The sequence below is a fragment of the Parasteatoda tepidariorum genome, chromosome 10 (genome assembly GCF_043381705.1).
Source record: "Parasteatoda tepidariorum isolate YZ-2023 chromosome 10, CAS_Ptep_4.0, whole genome shotgun sequence".
NCBI lineage: Eukaryota > Metazoa > Arthropoda > Arachnida > Araneae > Theridiidae > Parasteatoda > Parasteatoda tepidariorum.
Window position 1 is genome coordinate 22,918,600 of NC_092213.1, and position 22,433 is coordinate 22,941,032.

A 22,433-nucleotide genomic window follows, 5' to 3' on the forward strand; every position below is an offset into this window, starting at 1 on the left:
TATATATATATATGTATATATATATATAATCTTAAACTGAACAATAAATCTTTTATAATAAAAAATTCACCACACTCCCCATTTTTTTAAAATCTGAAAAATTCACCTAAATCACTGTTGCTTCTTATAAAATCCGAAAATCATAAATTTCCCCTGGGAGAAATACTATTACATTAGAAATTTGCACTTTGAATGAAACGCAAGCTACATTAAACTTTTGTTATGCAAAAAAAAAAAAAAATAAATAAATAAGTTCACTTGGAAAATGTCGAATTTTGTTAGAATTTGTTAAACGCTTCTTTTGAAATATCAGCAAGAAAAGTTAAATATTTAAATCAATTGGAATATTGGATCAAAGTAAAAAATTTTTTATAAAAGTATTAATTTTAATGTTTCAAAAACAAAGCATTTCTTTATCCGTAAATAAATTTAAACAATTGAAAAATCCATTATTGATATCCCTAGACTTGATCTGTCTCAAGTAAAATTGAATATCAAGACAATACTTTATTTTTTTGACAAAATATGATACCTAATAAATATTGTTTTAAAGCAGGTTAAAATACACTGTTTGAATACTTCTTAATTTTGTAAATTTATTTCAATGTATTACTGAGCAATGCGTTATAAGTTAGAATGTGCACAGTATAAAATAAATAAATAAATAAAACAGAACAACAGCCTCCTTTTTTCCTTTTTTTTTTCTTTTACCTCCCGTATTTTGATTAGATATGATTAACAAAGAAAATACGTTTTGTCGTTTGATTTTGTAATTAAAAATATAGTTTACAAGGGAACTCTAATCCAGAAATATAAGTCATCTTATCATTGATTTTATCAGTGCCGTCAAACTATTTTATGAGTGATCTTGAGAATTAACTTTACTTACCTGCATTATACAAACATGCAAAAATAATTCGCTTAAAATTAAAAAGAAATTTTTAAAAAATTCTATGACATAGTTTGTTGATTTTAATTATGTGATTTAGGTTTCAGTCTAAAAATGTATTTTACGACAAAACAAAAATAATATGCAGGATTAATTTCGTAATTTAGAACATTTGCAAGGGAACACTTTGCCTATGACTCTTTATTGCATTCAAGGATCTGAAATATCAGTTATCTTATTAGAGATTTTATCTGTGTCTTTCATCAGTGAAATATAATCAGTGCAAATTACATCGTCTGTAATATTACAAATTTACTTTATTTATTTGCATTATGCAAACTATGCGAAATAATTTGATTAAAATTGAAATCAAATAAAACTATTTGAAACATAATTTGTTGATTTTAATTACGTAATTTAAATTTCAGCTTAACTATTCATTTTACGACAAACCGAAAATAATATTCAGAAAAGCAAAAACTAATTAAACAATCAGTGATAAAGTGTTTACGAAAAATGATCTATACGAAATCAAGTTAGTTCAAGCTGCTCTTAATGGAGAAATCTAGACAAAAACTTTGTAATCATAGATACATAAAAAAGCAATTAAACGAACAGTGACAGGAACGTCCATTTTAGTTAAGTGCAAATGAAAAAAAACTGCAAATGAAATAAGCAACTATTTTTTAAAAAAATATCACTGAAAATTTTTAAGATGTATTTTTATTAAATAATTTTCCTCATAAAAATATAATTTTCACCATGAAAATATACTTTTCCATAAATTTGTCGCCTGATTAAAATTCCTTCTCTCATATATTAATTATATAAAAAACACATTGTTTTATTTAATTTATTTTAACCTATTGCAATAAATGTGTGGAAATTTAATACAATCTCAAAGTGAATAAGGAGTAAAAAACATTTTGCAACAAAAAATCATTTATGTTCAACTTTTTGAAGTATTTCGTTTTCAAAACTGTCGACAGTAAAAAGATCAATTCAGTTTTCTCTTAGTTGAGTTTTGGATAAACTTCCCCAGAATGAAATAGTAAGGTGTTCTTCTAGGCGATGACAGCGCCCCCACTTCTGAAACAACGTGATTCCTTGACACAAATCAACGGAACGGCCATACCGATTTATCCGCCTTTCGTTTCAAGTTGCGGTTGTGGTAACAGTGACTTCTTAAAGACGTGTAATAGCTAAAAACACGAACTGTTGCTTTCAAAAAATTAAATGCAATAATGTGAAGAATGTAACAAAAAAGGTGAGACTATAAAATATTACTATAGTTTTTCTTAAAATAAAAAAAACGCAATCTATTTTTAGTTGTCTTTTTTGTGGATTTTTAAAGGAGTAAGTAAATTTTTGAATTTTTATCATTCAATTTTATTTTACTTTTCTATGCATTAAAAAGCATTTATTTTAACGAAATGTTTAATATTTCTTAACAATATACTAACAATTTTAATCTTATATCTACACTGGAAACTAATCCAATTTATTAATTTTAATAGACATTATAAATAGAAAAAATCAATTTTGCAAAAATAAGTCACAATATATCACATTTTTTAAGAAATCAGTCACAATATTCATCAGAAACTGGGAAACGCCCTGAGCCCTAAAAGTAAATGAAGCAATATTGAGGAATTAATCTTAAACTTTAACGTGAAATAACGTTAAATTCCTTATATCATAAATAATGTTAAAACCAAAATTGTAGAATGAAAAAATTAAATTAACAATAAATAATCTCGTACCTATTTGCAGATTTCGTAATTGAGTTTAATTTTAGTTCCGTTTATAATTATGTATTTAATGAAAACTATATTTAGGCTATATAAATATATACTTTATATTTAGGATAAAAAAAAACTTGTTTTAGTCAATATGTTTTTAATTTTTTTACACATACAATAAGATATGAATATTTTCAGACTATAACTATTTCGGAAAGTAATTAATTTTGTTTTCATTTTTAATAAAAAAGAATTTATTTATTGTAATTTCAAGATGGCACATATTAAGCATGAAATCACTTTAATTCGCTAATGAAACCTACAAACAAAATTTTTGTTTAAATTTATATATTACTTTTTAGAACAGTAAATCTTTTTATATTGCATTAAAATTGATAATTATAAATAATTTATAAAACAATTGGTTTAAATGCTGAGATGTATTCCCTTTTCTTTTTGTATTAATTGATTGCTAGCCACCTTTGGCGACCAACTTGGTCACCTTTTAAAATTAACTCCCACAACATATTAACTTTACCATACTGAATAAATCGACAACTGTATTTAAAATTTTTAATTCTTCAAACCTTTTTCCAATCTTAACACATTAATTAGTTTTAAACAATTCTTTCCAATTTTAAACAATTCTTTCTAACTCTTTCAATTAACGAAATTCTATCTGTTCCCCTCGCGGAAGACATTTGATTTTAATTTTAACTATTTTCAAGAGATGACAGTGATATTGTCTAAATGCATTGAATGTTAGTATGTATTGAATGTTCTTTATGTATTGAATGTTAGTAATAATTGTCTGTCTTATAGTCAATAAATCACCCAAACTTTCGTAAATATCAGTATGGGGCTTTTTAACGTAGTAGGCTCGCAATAATCCATTTACGTGCTAGGCTACTTATTCACGCACCTTCGAGCCATAACTTGTGTATCATATACACTGTTAGAAATTTGTCAGGAAAAGTGGTTGAATAACAATTTATTAAATAGTTATTTTACCATATTTAATCTAAGCAGTCAAATAACCGTAAATAAAATGGTAATTAAACTGTTAAGATTGAAAAAACTGTTTATTAACTGCTTTCATATAATACGGTTAAACAACCATAATTTTATCGCACCAACTAGAACCACCTAATGAAGCTACTTAGTTCTTTGCAACTGTGTACATATCATAGCCGAGTAGGCTTCTCTGTCAATCTCATGAACGGCAGAACTGAACTTCGAGTCCTAGTGTTGACACCACAATATTTCCTCCATTCCCATCAACACATGAAGAATTTCCAATGTCTGGCACTCTCCAATCCCCGTTTCTCTACGAAAAGCTGAGTTCTTATGTCGAGTTAAGTAATTAAATTTTTGTTTTCTGGTTTTTGAAAAATGCTAGTTGTGAATGGTTAAAAAACCGTATAGTTCTGCATTCATAGTCTTATAACCTTATTTTTTGTAAATGGTTTCAAAACTATAAAGGAAAAAAAATGTTCTTTACCGTAAACTTCACGGTTAATCGGATAGACAGACAGCTGCCAGTTATTTTATAATAATTTTTGAATGAAATTTTAACAGTGTAATATGTATATGCTATTTTTCGAAAAATAGATAATACATCACCTATCATTTGTCGCATGACAGAATACGGCACCATAGCACCGTTTATGCTTAACATTTCTACAGCTATTTGAGGAAGAATCAAAACGAAATCAAATTAATTACTTCGTAGCTATGTTTTTATTTCTTTAAAAATACTAAATTATTATGAATAAATACTTAACGTATAACTTACTATTGAATACTATTTAAATTATTAATCAAGACAAACTAACAAAATAAATATAAATTAATACTTAGCATAAAACTAATTTCTTATTACAACTTAAATTACAACTTAAGACACAACCTAACAAAATAAATAATAACTATAGTGTTTCCAATAGATAGCGAAATGCCCAAGTTTGTGGTGCTACTTAAAAGAAATATATTATTATTGATTATTATCAACAAGTTCATGTAATAATTTGCTTTCAGTTTTTTAAATATGAGATTCTAAAATGTTATTAAGGAATAAGTCTATGTCCGCTAAATGTTTTTAAAAAGCATAATCCCCACCGAAGAACATGTTGAGCATAATTCTTCAATCTGCTTTTTCTTACCCTAACTAGCAAGTACTTAGATTTTAAACTGACCGATAAATTGACCATTTACCAGAAAAAAGTTCTACTTGTGCCTTAAATTAAAATAGATTTTCACTTATGCTAAAAGGAAAAAAGTTCTACTTTCACACATAAACAAACTTTAATGAAATATAAAACTTAAATGGCTACTTGTAGAACTATGCTTTTAATTCTCCATTTTAAAATTCTGATTTCAAACTAAAAGAAATATAATGCGTTGTCTAATTATAACTGTTTTAACAAATTCAAAAGCAAAAATTGTCATAGACTATTAGAAATCCAGATAAAATAGCAGAAAAAAGTACCGGCACTCAGGATGTTGGTACTTAATGCCGTAAAACTTAGGGAACAAAAGATCTGTAATTTTTATCTACAGTAATATCTGTAAAATCACTAAAATTAAAGTATAAAATCTTACGGTAAAATTGGATTCTGCGTTAAATAGGACTTTACTGATTTTTCAAGGGTGTCAGTACTTTTTACCTCAAGTTTATCCGGATTTTTTTACAATGTACAGGTTTGGAAAAAATATGAAGTGTAACTAGATCGCATTCTAATGTGAATTATTATGCATATTAATGTACATATATTATGTGCATATTAATGCATTACGTCAGCTAGGTCAAAGTTTATTTTTTGATGCGATACGTACACCGATAAAAAAGTATGGTCAAAACTACTAAAAATGGTAAAATTTAGTGTTCTTCTAGATCTATGGGAACACCAAAAAACTCGGTAACCTTTACTAAAAATCGATGGTAATGATTTTAGTAAAATTAACAAAAATATGGTTTTATAATGTGAGATAAAATTAGGTAAATGTGGTAAAATTTCGTGATATAAATCATGATACTTTAGAACATAACATAAAAATCATTTATACGATTAAGTTAACTCTTCAGTTTTGTATTTTTTGCTTAATGTGTGGTAATAAGAACTAAAGTTTGAAAACCGAAATTCTCAGTTAGCAGTTACCGCATGAATGGATAAATTATCAAATGAATGGTTCCGTTCCAAACATTCGTGTTATATAATTTCCATATATTTTGGCTTTATAAATCAGAATTTAAATTTTTTTTGTTTCCAAAAATGCCATTACCATACAGTAAGGTAATTTTACTAAAATTCCTTTCTCGGAGTAAAACTACGTAAATTAAACAAACTTCAAGTACATTTTAATAATTACTGGGTTCATTATTTAACTTAGGATTACAAATCTCAGAACGCAAAGATTCTAGGAATCAGAACTCAGCGATATTAAGTCGGATAATTGAAAACCAACTCTGAAATGCGATCTATATTGATGTTTTGCGGCAAATTCTTAAGAAGTCGTATATTTGTAACTCAATTTCTCATCGATTCTACCGATTTCGCTCAAATTTTGTATTTTGCTATGTAAAAGTACATGCTTTAAAATGGTGTACAAATTGTATACCTTTCAATTCAAAATTTGCTTGACTATTATTATATAAAGTAGTAAATATTTACTAAAATTACTTTTTGCATATAATTATCTTTGAATAAAAAAATTTTATTATTTGTGTGCAAAATTATTTTCAAGTCGCTTAAAAATTTCTCGAGATATGGCGAAATACGCAAGAAATAAAACTAACATTATGGGGTCCAAAACTTTGAACCGCTTTCCTGATCAAACTATGGGGATCCTACTTCCCAAATTGCGGCTACTACCTATTTTTGGGGATCAGACATTCAAAACTGTTTCCGATTAATATATTTTCTGATTCTATCGATATAATTTTTCTTCGAATCTGATGAAAAAAAGGTATATTTATTCAGAGAAAGTATGTTGTTTTTTTGTCTGATTAGTAACTTAAAATATCGTCTGCACTAATTAATTAACATATTTGAGGTCATCTCCTCGAACCATTACGAATGAGTCCCAGAACGTGTGAAGATCCGATCATTAGATCAAAAGTTATTCTGAATGGTCCTTTTTCTTGCGCACTGTACGTGGATAAACGAAGAAATTTTGATCTACTTGTGCGTTATTGATTTATGCATATCATACTATATATCATATTGATTTATGTTTACATAATTGATTTATGTGTATCATATTATATAGCATATTGATTTACGTATGCATAAATGATTTATGCGTGTCATATTAAATATCATATCAATTAATGCTTATCATATTATGTATCATATTAATTTTTGCATACATAAATCATATGCAAAATTCATAGAATTAGTGAAAAATTCGTTTCCGCATAGTGATTCTTAAATAAATCTTCAATAGTAATTTTAAAATTTTTACTAATTTTTTATATCCTGACCGGAACTCCTGTGAGTGTAAAGCATTAAGTTTTCTACTGCGAGGTAAAATTTTGGTAACTACTTGTTAATTTCTATGTACATAAATAACAAACTCCCGTAGTTTCATTCACTCTCTATGCATTTACGTAATAGCAAAATATTTTACGTTAAAAAATAAATTGATGAATGAGCAATTTTTTTTTAAAAAATATGAAACTATTGCATTTTTTTACATATATATTTACTTTTTTTTTGGTCGAGGCACATATTTTTTTCATTGTTGTTCCAGAAAACTTGAAATTTACTTGAAAATTTACTTGAAATTAGAGTGATATAACTTATTCCAGCAAATTCAATTTTTACCATATAGAAAAAAGAATATAGCATAAACCAGTGCATGTAAATTTCCCATCACTGGGTTCCACTCATTTAACTTGTTTTAAAAACTGACACACAGTCAAATAGACTATCCAAACACTGCGTTGAAATGGTATTAAAAACAAATGTTAGATTTACAGACTAGGAGTTAGTACATCATGACAAATGAAAAGAAAGCCACCATATGGCTTTCTATTTTCGAAATAATTTACCTTAAAAGCTAAATGACACGTTAAAAAATGACTCACAACCAGGAAAAGAATTCCTGAGATAAAACCACGGGGGAAATGAAGCCAGTCTGATTTTTCTTCGTTTCTACATTTCTTTGTATCTTCACAAAATCAGTTTAAGTTATGGTTTTCCTAACTCTTAAACGCGAAGTAAAACTTAGATCAAAATCCACTTTGTTTATCTGTTGAAAAAACATTTTATGTTTTGCACGATGATTTTCTTGGACTAAAAATTTCTTCCTAAGCAAAAGCAATGAAGGAAAATGTGTCACAGAACTTTGTTTTTTAATGAGTTAGTTTTATCTATAAGTGACAGAAGTTTCGAAGCACTTTTCCTTTGTGTTGACTTATCTTCGTGTTTCATGCTTTTCAATTACGCTACAAGAGAAAACTAGTTAGAGAAGTAGATTTGAAATTGAAAGTACCTACGTTTTACTTTTGTAAGCATTACTATACCTTCACTTAAAGAGAACTAGAAAGGGAAAAAAAATCACGAACATCCCATTAAAAAAAGAGTGCTTAATGTCCCACTTGTTAGCTATACTTACATTTTTTTTCTAATAATTTAAGTATTAATAATTTATTTTGTTTAAATAATTTGTTCAGCATAAAAGAAAAAGTTATTAAAGTATTGGTATATCAAAATTTTCTTTGTTTTTTGTACTTTAATTTTAAAAACGCGTTGAGATCTCAAACCAAATTTCACAATCTTAATAGTTTTTTGAATGTCAAATATCCCGTTATGCCTCATTTTTCAACAGTATGCCATCTAAGAACAATGTTTCTAAAATGGAAACAAAATTTTTGTTTTTCAATAATATGAATTCTTACCATATTTGAGCGAATAAATGGCCTTTAGCAATGCATTTAAAACCTCATAATTCCATTCTTAAAGCAGCATTTTTTAACATGAACAGATACTACAATATTATGCAATTCTTATAAATGTATACCTAAAAAAAATTTAAATTACATTATTTTGTTTTACTTTAAAAAGTAAAACTCCTTTTTGCATAAAAATCTAAAAAATTTAAAGAATATTTTTTCTTAATTTGAGCATAAAAAAAGTAAACCTTATCATGAAACATTTTGTGTTTTTTTAAATCTCATGTATTTTTGAGCAATAGAATATTATGTTTTTACTAAGGCAATCCAATTTCTGATTAGAAAAATATTACCCAATCTAGGAATATCACTTTAATAACAACTTATTAAAAGAAAACATTTTCCACAACATTTCTCCTAATTTAATTTTTAGTTATTTTAAAACGCAAAAAATATGAGTTGTTGTAACTGAACTTTAACTCTATATTTCTTCAAAGAAGTAGTTTTCAAAAAAAATGTTTCTGTAAGAATTATTTTTTCGAAGATTAAATTTTCAATTAAATGATTGAATACAAGAAACTCAATTAAACTAGTTCATTAAGATTTTGTTCATTTCCTTTTTTCAGAATAAACTTCTCGCAAACAGACATCTAAATTAAATTAGGTATTAGGTAATAGAAAACTTCTTTTCTGTGTAAATTTTCATATAAATTTTTCAAAAAATTATGAATTAAAACATAAGTTTAAATAAAATCTTAACCAATTAAGTTTTTTTTTCTAAACATTTTGAACTCAAATATATTCAAAAGCTTCCAACCTCATTACTTATTCACTTTATTCTTATTACTTTGGAAAGTATTTGTGTTTTTACCACTAGTCTGCAAACATAACTTATATTAGTTATATACCGTAAGAGTTATATATTATAATTTTGAGATTTATTCAAGTTGAAATGCAGTACGTCGATTTTCATATAGTCGCTGTTAAATGTCAGACAACGAAAACGCATTAAATTTTAACATAAAATAGTTTCATTCAATGTACATATCACATTAAATTTAACATTTTAAAACATATATTCTAATGCTATTTGTAACCGTATTTAGTTAACACTACTTGTACGATTCAAAATAAATCACATTTTCTTTGTTTATAGTTAAGGAAAAAAAACTTAATTGACTTTATAAATTGTGATAGGGCCCGCTAAGCAAACAAATAGATATAGCAACAAACCTGTTCTTAATATATATTTTTAAAACCCTGAATAAAAGAAATTAAATTTTAAAAAATAGATTTTAGTGATCAAAAATTAATATTTAAGCTAAAAATAAAAATGATAACATTTGATAAATCACTATTTATTTTATAACCATCGTTGAATCCAATTTTTGTTTTACGATTATTAATGTTCAACTCCGTAGCATTGTTATTTTGAACNACTTGTACGATTCAAAATAAATCACATTTTCTTTGTTTATAGTTAAGGAAAAAAAACTTAATTGACTTTATAAATTGTGATAGGGCCCGCTAAGCAAACAAATAGATATAGCAACAAACCTGTTCTTAATATATATTTTTAAAACCCTGAATAAAAGAAATTAAATTTTAAAAAATGGATTTTAGTGATCAAAAATTAATATTTAAGCTAAAAATAAAAATGATAACATTTGATAAATCACTATTTATTTTATAACCATCGTTGAACCTAATTTTTGTTTTACGATTATTAATGTTCAACTCCGTAGCATTGTTATTTTGAACCCAATCCAGAAGGCAAGGGTGCTCCTGAATCAAGTATTGGGAGAAATTTGTCTTCGTGGATAATTTTTTGAAGGAATTCAATTGCCTTTGCTTTACATGGAGAGGAAACCCAAGAAAACCACCCACGGTTAGCCTGACGGCAAGGGAACTGTTTTATTTAATTTATAAGCAGCGTTGAAATGCAGACTCAATTCTGAGTTATTCGACTTTCAATGCTCACCTCCGTAGTCTTGTAATTTTGAACTCAACCCAGAAGACAAGGAAACTCTTGAATCAAGTATTCAGCACAACCTAGCCTTCTAGGAGAACTTATTGAGGAAACTAATCCACATTTGCTTTAAATTAAGGAAAGAAGCATGAAATCTCGATAAAGGGACAGTCAGAGCGAGCTGGATGAGGAATTCGCAACGACCGGCCATATCTGTTATTCAAAGCCATTTCTCCTCATTGAAAGGCGAGCGCTCTACCTTCTGAGCCACCACAGCTGATGAATTACTATTGTGAAAACTAAATTAAAAACAAAAACCTGTGATTTCAATTCTATGAAACGCAACTTAGGTTGTCTTCTTTGTCCATACCGCTACGTCAAATGAGACTACTGGATAATATTAAAGGTATTTTTGAAAGAAGCCTGATGATAAAGTTAAAACGTTTTCCGGGCGGCATTTTATTGCCGCATGGGAATTATTGTCATTTGAGAATCTGATCACTTTAAAACAGTCTAGAATGTTCGAAATTCACCTGTATCATCTTACCATGTGACATTCTATATTCTGTACCTACTACAAGTAGAATTTATATCCATATTATCGTCAAATGTGGTCCATATTATCGTCGATCCAATTTTGACCACTAACTAGAGTACTCAAATTTCATCTGATTTTTACTGCTATATGCTACTTAGAAGATATAAATTTAGCTACTAAAATTTATCGCCGTAACTGGTTTTTATTTTGCCATTTCGTATGTCAATTAAAATTTATAATTTTTCATAAATGTTGCTACTAATATTTATCTCCATTTTAACGCTAATCGAACAGAAACTAACAGACACAATGTTACTAAAAATGAAAAAAGATACATAAAATTTTTCAATTGCGTCTTGGGAGAAGAAGTTTAAAAAAAATTCTAATTTCTTCCCATCTAATATAAAAAACGTTGATTACATTTTCGTTGTAATAAGCTGCAAACACCGCCGAAAATTTTCCTTACGTCTTTCCAAAATGATGTACTCAATGCTTTTCATTTTCGGTTTAAAAAAATTAAACCATTTTCCCCTTTTAATACTAATTGAAAGATAAAGTTTTTAAGCATTTTATTTTAAATTACAATTATTTCATTTTTTTCAAAGCTCCTAAAATATGCATTATGGAATAAAATTGCAAACAAAGAGCCTCCATATTACTTGAAATTAAAGCTTATCAATTTCAACACCTAATTATGTCTGATTCTCTAATCATTTTCAGTCAAGCATATGTTTTTAATATTTTTTTCAAAAAACTCATTTGCTAAAGTATGGAAAAAGCAACACATTTAATCAATCTTTTCAGGCTGTCCTGTTACTCGTCATAATATTTCACTAAATTGTTCCTAATCAAATTAAAACCATTAACGAATCCCGCTAGAGTTAGAAACAACTCGAGACATTAAAACATAAATTCTAATGCTAATTAGCTTTTACATAACCTCATTACTGGATTAGTTTTGCACAGTAACGGGTGATGGTCTGTACTATATTTTAAGTATTAAACGGAATTTCCCCTATGTAATTAGATTTTACAGGGAATGCCATTAAGGTTATATATAGTATTTATCTAGTATTAAAAGAAACGTGAAGTGATTTGCTATGATTTCAGAAAGATATAGCAAAGATTGTTAGCTTGTAAGTTACAAAATTATTTAAATACTAATATTACAGGAGGGGCCAACCTGCCTGTGTAAGGGTCAGAGACCTGGTCTTGCATCAGAAGGGTTCTGGGTTCGAATCCCCGACAAGGCATGGATGTTCTTTCATTCTCTGTACTATCTGTCCTTACTGTGGGAGCAACGTTGGCCCACCTAATATGGTGCCCCTGATAGAGTGGCAACAAATCTTCCCTTATACGATTGAATTGTCGAAGGTCAACAAAGGTGATGATTGGAAAAAGAATATTTCAGGAGGGAGTGAAATAAGAATGTTGAAGTGCAGTTGACGATTTACTATTCTGCCAAATTAGTTAATTTGCAGTTAAGAAAATGAAATAAAAATAATATTTGGAACGTTCAGTCAACGTTCGTCAATGAATCCACCCACCTATTGCAAAGAGCATATCTTCATTTTTCTTTTAATGGCTATGGTATGGCTTCTTAATTTTGATTTCGACCTGACGGTGTGGACTGAATCAGGTCTCCTCCCTCAAAACGAAACACAAAAACTACAACTTTCTTACCTCAACTAAAGTGAGGCTGCGGCAGATTTAACTTTATTTTACTGCGCATTCACGCTGAAGGCCTTGTTCGCTGTAGGGATCGAACTTACGAACCCCAGCTTTCCACGGCTGAGCGAGCCTTTCTTTCTCTGTAGGAAAATTGTACTTATTCATGTAAGGTCAAAATAACTCTTAATAGTTCACACCAAACACACGAAGGATTCTGTTTCTTTCATGTTATGGTTACCCTCTTCATTTTGATTAAGTAACAATATGACAAATGGNAGCGGCTTAAATTAAAATTTTTATTTATTTTTTTTTAATATTCTTTTTTTAGAGATAAATGTTAAAAGCTTTATGCATTATATAGGAATTTTCCTAAATTTATTTTAAATTTATGACCAAAAAACAAATTTTATGTAGATTTTTGTTTCAAAATAAAGGTCGTTAGGTACATGAAACCCGATAACTCTTTTATTACTTGTTATAAAACAGAAACAAATGCATAAACTTAATCTAATATACATATAAATAACTAGAAAAAAATTTCATCTCAATAGGATGAAAACAAAGTCGACTGGAACATTTTGAATACGTGAAACGTAACAAAATTTCAATTTTGAGAAAAACAGCTTTTTGTGTAAGAAAAGGGGTGTGGCTTCATAATGTGAAAACGAAACTACCCTATAACTTCTCAAAAAATGACGAAATTTAAAAAAAAAAAAATTCAGTTGAAGAAGCAATGAAACAAGTGTCTAAATATGTCCAAAAAAAAAAACCGAAATTTTTATCAATTTTTGGCGATATAAAGGTCTACTGTAGCCTTAATAGTTCACACCAAACACACGAAGGATTCTGCTTCTTTCATGTTATGGTTACCCTCTTCATTTTGATTAAGTAACAATATGACAAATGGGAATAGTTTATATTTTATTTTATTGACTAAAATAAGTTCTATTGAACCTAAATTTTAAATTTAAAGCTGTAAGTAAAATAAAATAAAAATAATTCCCAAATATTATTTAGCTGTTAAATAGATAAAAAAAAATCCGTGTTGCTACGTGAAGGTTGACGTCGGAGGAAGTAGAATCCCCAAATGTATTTAAACTGTTCTAAACTTTTAGATTTCTGACAAATTTTACAACTGAATTTAATGATTTCAGTATTTTATTGATAGTACGTGAATGAAAGGGAAACTGAAGAATAACCAAAAATCAGTTTCAGCATTGCCACCAGGATAAAAACTGTAAAACAATTTCATGTCTATACTCTGTCTATATTTTTGAAGTCAAGAAAAAACCCTTATCCCTTTGGAGAGACCCTGCTTGCATCGAAATGCACGATAAATGGATGCCAAGCTCCAAGCGTGAATGAATATCAACATCGCCAACTCTTGAAACGACGTAGCACGGCCTTCCTTTTACTTATAAAAAATAGCACGAATTAAATTTCTGTCCGACGAGTTTAACTTTTAAAAGCATTTATATTGTAAGCATGATTATATAATTTGATGGCTAAGAAAAACGAAACTATATGTAGTCGCGAATAATTACTTAAACCCTATACCCCAATGGTCTTTTCTTAACTAGCACCTAAGTTTAGTTCATATGTCGCATGCGCGTGTTACCGAATATATAGATAATAGATCAAATGGAGGAGGGTTTAAGTGCAATTAGGTGAAAAATATAAAACGAAATTTATCTCTGCTTGATTAATTATATTATTCCCGATTGCTATTAACATTTAATGTTAATTTAAATTATTATTCTTTTATACATATAACACACTTTTGCTAATTAATTTCAATAAAATTTCATTTTGTCCTACAATCGATACCTATTTAAACTACACCCATTACCATAATACCAGTAGTGCATATTGCCAAAATTAATTAAACATCATTGGCGAGAAAAAAAAATAATATGGTGCATTTTTTGCATTTCTTCTAAGCGAATTGGTGCCATTTCTCTATTAATTTGGCTTCAGAGTAGCTTTCACGTGTAGCTTTTTTTAATTTCAGTTAGCATTTGTTATCAAACTTAATTAATCATCATTGGCATCAATAACAGTTTGGCAATGTTTAACGTTTCCCTAAAACGGATAGGTGACATTTCTTCATTAATATTGCTTTTAACATAGCTTTTTTTCTAAAATTTAAATGACTAATCATTGCCAAACTTAATTAAGAATGAATAACTTCAATAATAATGTGGCGATTTTCGACGTTTTCCTACTAGATTTAATGTTATTTCTCTATCAATTTATTTTTCTAGAACTTAGCTGTCTTCTAATTAAATTATTACCCACGAAGAAATTTAATTAAGTATCATTTACGTTAATAAGAGTATGTCGAATTTTTACGCTTCTCTCACATGAATAAATACTATTTCTCCCTTGCTTTTCAATACATAATTTATAATTTTTTTGATTTAAATTACTTTTGATTTTAAATTATTTAGTTTTATCGATTCACATTTTAAAAGCTTAACTATAAACAAAAGAAACATGTGGCTCCAAATAACATTAGAAATCTAACTTGGTGACTTAATCCGCTAATGATATCATGTTCATGCTGATGATTGCGTGTATCTAAAATAACGAATAAAAAAATAATTAAATATTAAAGAACGTGCAAAAACGCCTTTTTTAATGAGAATTTTAAGCATATCACTGATATATTCTTTAAAATATTTGAAGGGGAAAAGATCATCTGCAGTCTCCTTTTTACCAAAAGCGAGTTCTAAGCAAAAAAATAATTTAATTTTTCAAACGGCTCTGAGCGAACTAATTGAAAATATCGAACAAATTTCAGAAACGGGAGCCCTGCAGTCGTTGTCAGAATTTCAGGAGAATAGAACAACTGGTTCTGGAGTTGTCAAAGCGATGCACACAGACGAATTCTTCATTTCATTATTATAAAGAAATGATAACTTCAGAGAAAAATAAATTGCATTTGATCATAGAATTGAATCTGTGCATGTTACCAAAACATAGTTAGAATCAAGACAGTAGTTACATTAATGCAAAAAAGCGCCGTTGGTGACAGTTTGATTATTTTTTGCCATTTCTTATGCTGTTTTTAGATACACGTGAACTTCAAAGCTCAAATTTCATATTTTTTCTAAATATACTTTATTAAAATTACAAGATTATATGTTGATTATTCGAATAAATAATCATAGAAGTAGGGGAGAGTGGGGTCAATTGTAACATTTATTACTTAACTATTTTTAACTAACAAAAAATCCTATATATTATTAGTATTAATTGACAGACGAGTAAAGTAGACTATCCTCTACTAGAAAAAAAAATAAATACCTGATTTTAAATGTTATTATATTAGTTATTAACAATTTTTGACAGTCGTGCACTTGTTACAATTGTCCCCACTTACGGGGTCAATTGTAACAGTTCATAAATTCAACTACAACATAGTTAATTATACATATTATCATAGTTGTGATATATTTTTTTATTGACCAAAATAGTAGTGATATTTTAGGAGTAAAAATAATAATGAGCAGAGACCTAAAGGGTTAAACTTTTAACTTTAAGGGGTTAAAAATTTTAATTTATGCTGTGAAAGGTGACAAATAAAATAATGCACATGCAACATAATATAAATGATATAGGAAACTATTGGTGGTTCTTAAAGAGTTAAGTAATGGTTTGTAAACATAAGATTATTTATTTTCAGCTGTTGCATTCGTCCCTTTACTTATTGTTACAATTGTCCCCAAGACGCCATTTCAGCTTCATTTGTTAAAAGCAATGCTAGTTAATTAGCAAAACTAATCTTTTTTTATTGAAATGTTAATTAAGGTGTCCACTTACATATTCAGTGACTAATTTTTATTTGTTTAAACAAAATTACTTTTTTACAATATAATATTCTAATACCAAAAAAAGTACTTTCGGGGCGTGAAAATATCTTTTGTGATGTAACTCTTTCAAAAGTACATAAAAATGGTTGCCATCAGGAGTTTACATGTAAATTTATTAAATACACCTTGTGCGCCACCTGGGAACCAAATCTAAAACCCGACACTCGAAATTTTTGCTCTGTTACAATCGTACCCTGTTACAATTGACCCCACTCTCCCCTACCTAAAACAGTCAAAAACCTTCATTTTGACCCTCGTAAGATAAACGTCAATTTTTGAAGTATCATGACTGTTTTTGATTTTATAAGATTTCAAACCTTGAGAAAATGATTAGTGGAACAAAAATTGTGGTTCACTGGGTTAAAAAAAATTTCACGCAATAGTTTCTGTTAAATTATATGGCATGTTAGATTCGGTGTTCTAAGTAGCTTAGTTCTTAATAGTTTAAGTAGTAGTAACTCAGTAGTAGCAAATTCGTTAATGAGTCTGGTAGAAAACAGGTGCATCCTCATTATAAATAATCATTTATGTTAATTAAAACACGAATTTATCACATGATTAACAAGCCATATAACTTTGACTTCAAGTTTTCATTTTCAACTGATATAAAATCAAAAAAAAATTATGTTTGTTTTTATTTGTGCACATTTAAAAATGGGCAACTGTATACTCTGGGAAAATATACTCTGGAAAAAGTATAGGGCTCTAAGTGTGGATCCACACCAAAACTCCGAGCACAGCGCGACTGCAAATATTTTTTTCTTCAGTAAAACTTGCTAAAAAAATTTTTTTCGTTAAGAGAAATGTCCACATAATTCAGATTGAACACATGGATAAGAGTAAACTTTCTCCTATTTTCAATGTCACTTCTTCGTCATGAAATTCATCTTTTAACCTGCAAAATGGAACCTAAACACTCAATGTTTATGAGCAAAAGAAAAAAGAATGTCATAACTTTGAATAGTATTTATGTGAATAGGCTTTCAGGTGACGGCATAAAATAGAAGCCAAGCTCTGCTATAATAGAGCAAATGTTAGCACACCATATGCTAAGGAATTATTCTACAAGATGTGAATCATGCTGATGGCTTGTACTTTTTTTTACTGCGTTTCTGATTTTGCTGTCCTCAATACTTGGATACTTTTCAGGAAATCTTTTGCCCCCTCCTATAATTAAGCAGAGTGAATTCATTCTTGTTCTTATTGAAGAGCTACGAAAAGTGTTTTGCTCATAAGATAGTTCCGAATTCTAAAAATTCCGTCTCTAAAATAAAAGATACACACTTTTCAACTTTGCAAAGAACATAATAAATCTTCTAAAAGATATGAGAGATGATAAAACCCATATTGTCAGCATTTTATTACCATTTTAACGTCACACAGATATACTGCATGCTTTCGATACTGTATGCCTTCGATTTAAGTAATGATGAACTACATTTTAAAACCTGCGTGCTACGTATATAGTTCGTCTACGTAAAGAACTCCCCTAGCCATTCATCTGGAGCAGTGGTGGTGACTATGGTTACGAGGTTAAACTATATCAAGAAGAGGTGTAAGGTCATTTTTAAAAACAGGTCTTGACTCAGGTCTGCGAGAGAAAGAAGTTTCCCTACTTGAAATGCGCTATTTCTTATTTTCATTGCAGCTGACGGTCTCAGACTGACTTTAAGGCGAGGGGAGTTTTTTCTTTAGACAAACGATAATTATATTTGTGTCTTACGTTTATTCCCGTAAGACTTGTACTTCAGCCAAAGAACAATCTTTTATGCAATCTTATACTGTCATTACGGGAATAAAAAAATTTAATCTCCAAAAACTCTTATATATTTTATGTATTTTTAACCATATTCATCAATTAAAAATTTATTTACTTTGGAATAACATCAATTTCTCATAAGGGTCAAATGGACCTGAAATGACGATTTTAGGTATGTCCAAAATCGGGCTGTTCTAGTGTTAAATTAATTAGGCATCATTTTCACAGGATCATCAAATATTACACTCCGGTATCATCTATGGAAGATAATTTTTATGATTGGAATGATATTTATATTTAAAAATTTTTACAGCTAAACAACAGAATACCCCCGAGTAGTTTGACGTTGATCACTTCGAATAATAATTTTGCTTTGATAAAAGGAAGATTTAAGACAAAATACTGTTGCGCTTGTAAGATTATGAAGAAAAATTAAAACTATATTCCTGCGAGAAATTAACTCTTTGCTTATTGCTCATTAAAACTAAAATAAAATTTAATTAAATTTTACTAAAATAAAATTTAATATAAAAAACTAAAACTAATATAAATTTAAATTAAGTTATGCTCTATAAATATGTTTTACATTTAGTGAGTTTATTAGCAATTAGCATCTGTCCTGTAAGAATTAGCATATCTGTAAAAAGGTAATAATAATCTTGCATCACTAAAACCTTTTTAATTTAATTAATACTTTCACGAAAGCTCCATTGCCGAAGGGAACTTTGAAACATTCTCATATATTATAAAAACATACCTTGTTAATTAATTTTAATTAATTTCAACAATATCTTTATATGATGTTTATTGAGCATAAAATAACTTAAAGCATCTTTCTTTCAACAAGAACTTTTTATTACTTTTACCCCAACTTAATAACTTAGTGTCAGAATTAATGTTAGAAAGACTATAGAGTAAAAGAAATAACTACCTAATACTAGTTTTATCTGAAAACATTTTTGAGTATACTTAAGTTTATGGTGCATTAACTATTATGAAACATAACAAATTTGGTTTGCGATAAATTGTGATCAGTAAAGAAATATTTTTTGTATTCCCCAGTTCGGATTAAGTTCCTAACTCATCTATTTCTAGTATATTTTTAGCAAACGAATAGAAGATATGGTATTTGAAATCTTACATTATTTTTTTTTCTTAATACTTGATTGGGTTTTTCAGGAAAAAAACGTAACTGGTTTCTTTGTAATATTTTATGTACATTTTTAACTAATGATTATGGTGGAATTTCATTTTTCCTATTATTTCTATTTCTCCCTTAAAAGATATTGATAATGTTATTTATTATAATGATCATGGGCGTTGCCAAAGTCATTAACAGCTGGTTTTAGGAAATCGGGAGAAAATCAGTAGGTCGTTATTTGTGTTTCATAAAAAATTATCATATACTATTTCTGAACAATCATATTACTAAAATTACGCTATTAGAAATTTTGGAACTCATTAAACCCTAATATTGTTTAAATTAGAGTAAAAGCATGATCCTAATTTGTATCATTTAACCATAATTCACCTGAATTGCACCATACTATCGTTCAATTTGATTAGAAACATAGTTCAACTTAACAGTAAGGTATCTCAAAGTTCACACAGTATTATGGTTAAAGGTGTCGATATATTGGTTCAACGTTGATTCGATTATTATAAGAGTGTAGTATTTAAATGGTGTCATTTTAAAACTAATAAACGGAAATACACATAATCAGTTACAGAAAATAAATTATTATTTTGATTCGGTAATTAATTCAAATAAAGAGCTGTAAATTTACGATTTACAGTGGTTTATAAATTTATATCTTTCTAATAAAAGAACCCCGTATGGTTACAAAAATTATGATCGGTTTTCATACACATTTGTTGGAGTCTTAATAAGTTGTCAAATAAAAACTATCAATAAAGTATCAACTAAATTTATTGTATTGTGAAAGCTAGTTTAACTTATACAATAATTTGATTCACAGTATAACCATATTAAAGTCGCAACAAGTTTGAATGATATTAAACGGGGAAAACATTTTTAGTAAATTTACTGTATTGTATCGCCACTGGCAATAAAAATAAAAATATAGGCCATTTAAACCATTAATTTTATAATTTTTCAGTTCATATGTTAACAGTTTACCGGGAATTCTGGATTTTAAAATTATAATTCTTAGTACCAAGCATTTAATAAAAAGAATAAGTAACTGAAAAGTAAATTTATCTGAATAAATAGTTTTTATGCCGCACTCTAAAGTACAATTATAAAATTACCAAGATTTTATCACCATTATAAAACCATATTTATTGTTAATTTACCAAAGCTCTTCGATAAAAATTACCGAGCGTTTTGGTATTACCATCGAGCAAGAAACATGGTTAATTGTACCATGTATTGGTAGTTTCAGCCATACTTTATTTTTCTTTCTGCATGATTCAACACGTTTCGCAATTGTTATCTTTTCTTGTGATTTACTAGTCGGAATTCCAAGAACTACGTTGAAATTGTGACCATAAGGGCTGAATTCGGATATGCTATGAGGGAATAAGTACAGTCGATAAATTATGAGTCGGATGCTATTCCAACACAATTTTTACTCTTACGGAAACTCAAAAGTCCCGTCAATAGTTGTTAAGGTATTTGTCCAACTGAGACACTAGTCGCATAATGACATGCTGGTAAAACATTTTTGCTGCTGTTTGAACCAGTTCTGCACACATACCTTGGCTTTTTAAAGAGTTCCTAGCAATGCCTTTTTTGCGCTAATCGAAGATGTTTAAGTTCCGTGGGAACAGATCTGGACACAAGACTGGGTGTCTAAGGACCTACTATTCGAACATCTGCATAAGTATCTTTATTGTGGAAAAACAAAATGACTGCAAAAGAAAATTTTACAGGATTTTATCGCCTTTTTGAACTTTGTTAGCATTTTCAAGTGCGGCTGAACATTGACACTTGATTCATCCTTCCAGAAATTTGACAAGGAATGGTCTTTTGTTACTTGTCCCGTCTTTATTCATTTCTTTTAGAAACGGACTTGTAGATAGGCAGTTATCATTTCTTAATCAATGCATGTAGGAAAAAAATGTCACCAAGAGAGAGAGAAAAAAATCTTTTTTTTTGTCATACCAGCAACTACATTCTACTCCCGTCTCCATTTTTTTCTAAATAACGTAGTTTTAATTTGCTACCCTGTTGCGTTTGTCAATTGCTTTATCTAAAAATTAGTGTTGTTAATAGGGCTGCGAAATTAGACAGATAAACACCATTTTTTAATAAAAACCAAACATTTACTTCTAGATAACATAATTTATACAAGTAACTATGGAGAAATTGAATTTGCATCGTAAAAGGTTACTGCTACAGGCTTTACTTTTAATAATTCAAAAAAAAAAAATTCAAAGTAATGCACATTACTGGCTGAAAACGAGTTCTGGAAATATTGTCATTATCGCAACGAGTACAAATAAACAACCTTACTTTTAATGCATTTTTTTAAACTTTCTCCTAGTACTTTAAACAGATATATACTTGTCAGCATTGATTTTATGATTTTATCTAATATCTTTCCTCCGACACGATTAAGGATTATGTTCATACATTTAGCTTTATCATAAAACGCGTAACATGATTCTTACATTTAAACTTTTTGTAGTTGAATTGTTCTTTTGTTTTTAAAGCAATTTGTTGTCTGCAGTTGCCCGTTTGAAGTTAATTTGTTTAGAAAATTTCATGGTTTCATTTTTTAATGCATAAACCACTAAACATGTCAAATTATTGCTATAGCAACTGTAATAACGCGAAACATTCATTTTTAACAACAGTTTAAAAATGAATCGATAATTTTCCCAAAATATGTATACTCTTAAAACTATATTCATTTTGCAGTTCGATTTTACGTACAATAATGAAATTGGTATTTATATTCAATCTAGAAGTAATTTATTTGAAATTTACTTTTGAATTAATCATAAATTCAAAACTTGTAAAATAAATAAAGTTTTATTAACAAATAGGATTATGATATTTTTAATTTTATGATAAAATAATTTTATGATAAAATAAGTTTATGATAAAATAATTTTATGATAAAATA

At 28.3% G+C, this 22,433-nt stretch overlaps 1 protein-coding gene across 4 annotated transcripts in view; it reads left to right on the top strand.

Moving 5' to 3' along the window:
• Positions 1–22,433, top strand: part of LOC107443275 (glycine receptor subunit alpha-2) — a 111,131-nt gene that overhangs the window by 45,174 nt on the left and 43,524 nt on the right. Inside the window, exon 1 of one of the 4 annotated variants that reach the window (XM_043044577.2) lies at positions 2,020–2,156. The exons of 1 other annotated variant lie outside the window; for it this stretch is intronic. The gene's annotated coding sequence lies outside the window, so the exon portion shown is untranslated. Of the gene's footprint in view, positions 1–2,019; positions 2,246–22,433 lie in introns of those variants that run through there. 2 more of the 4 variants (XM_071186509.1, XM_071186508.1) reach the window with 2 other exon arrangements.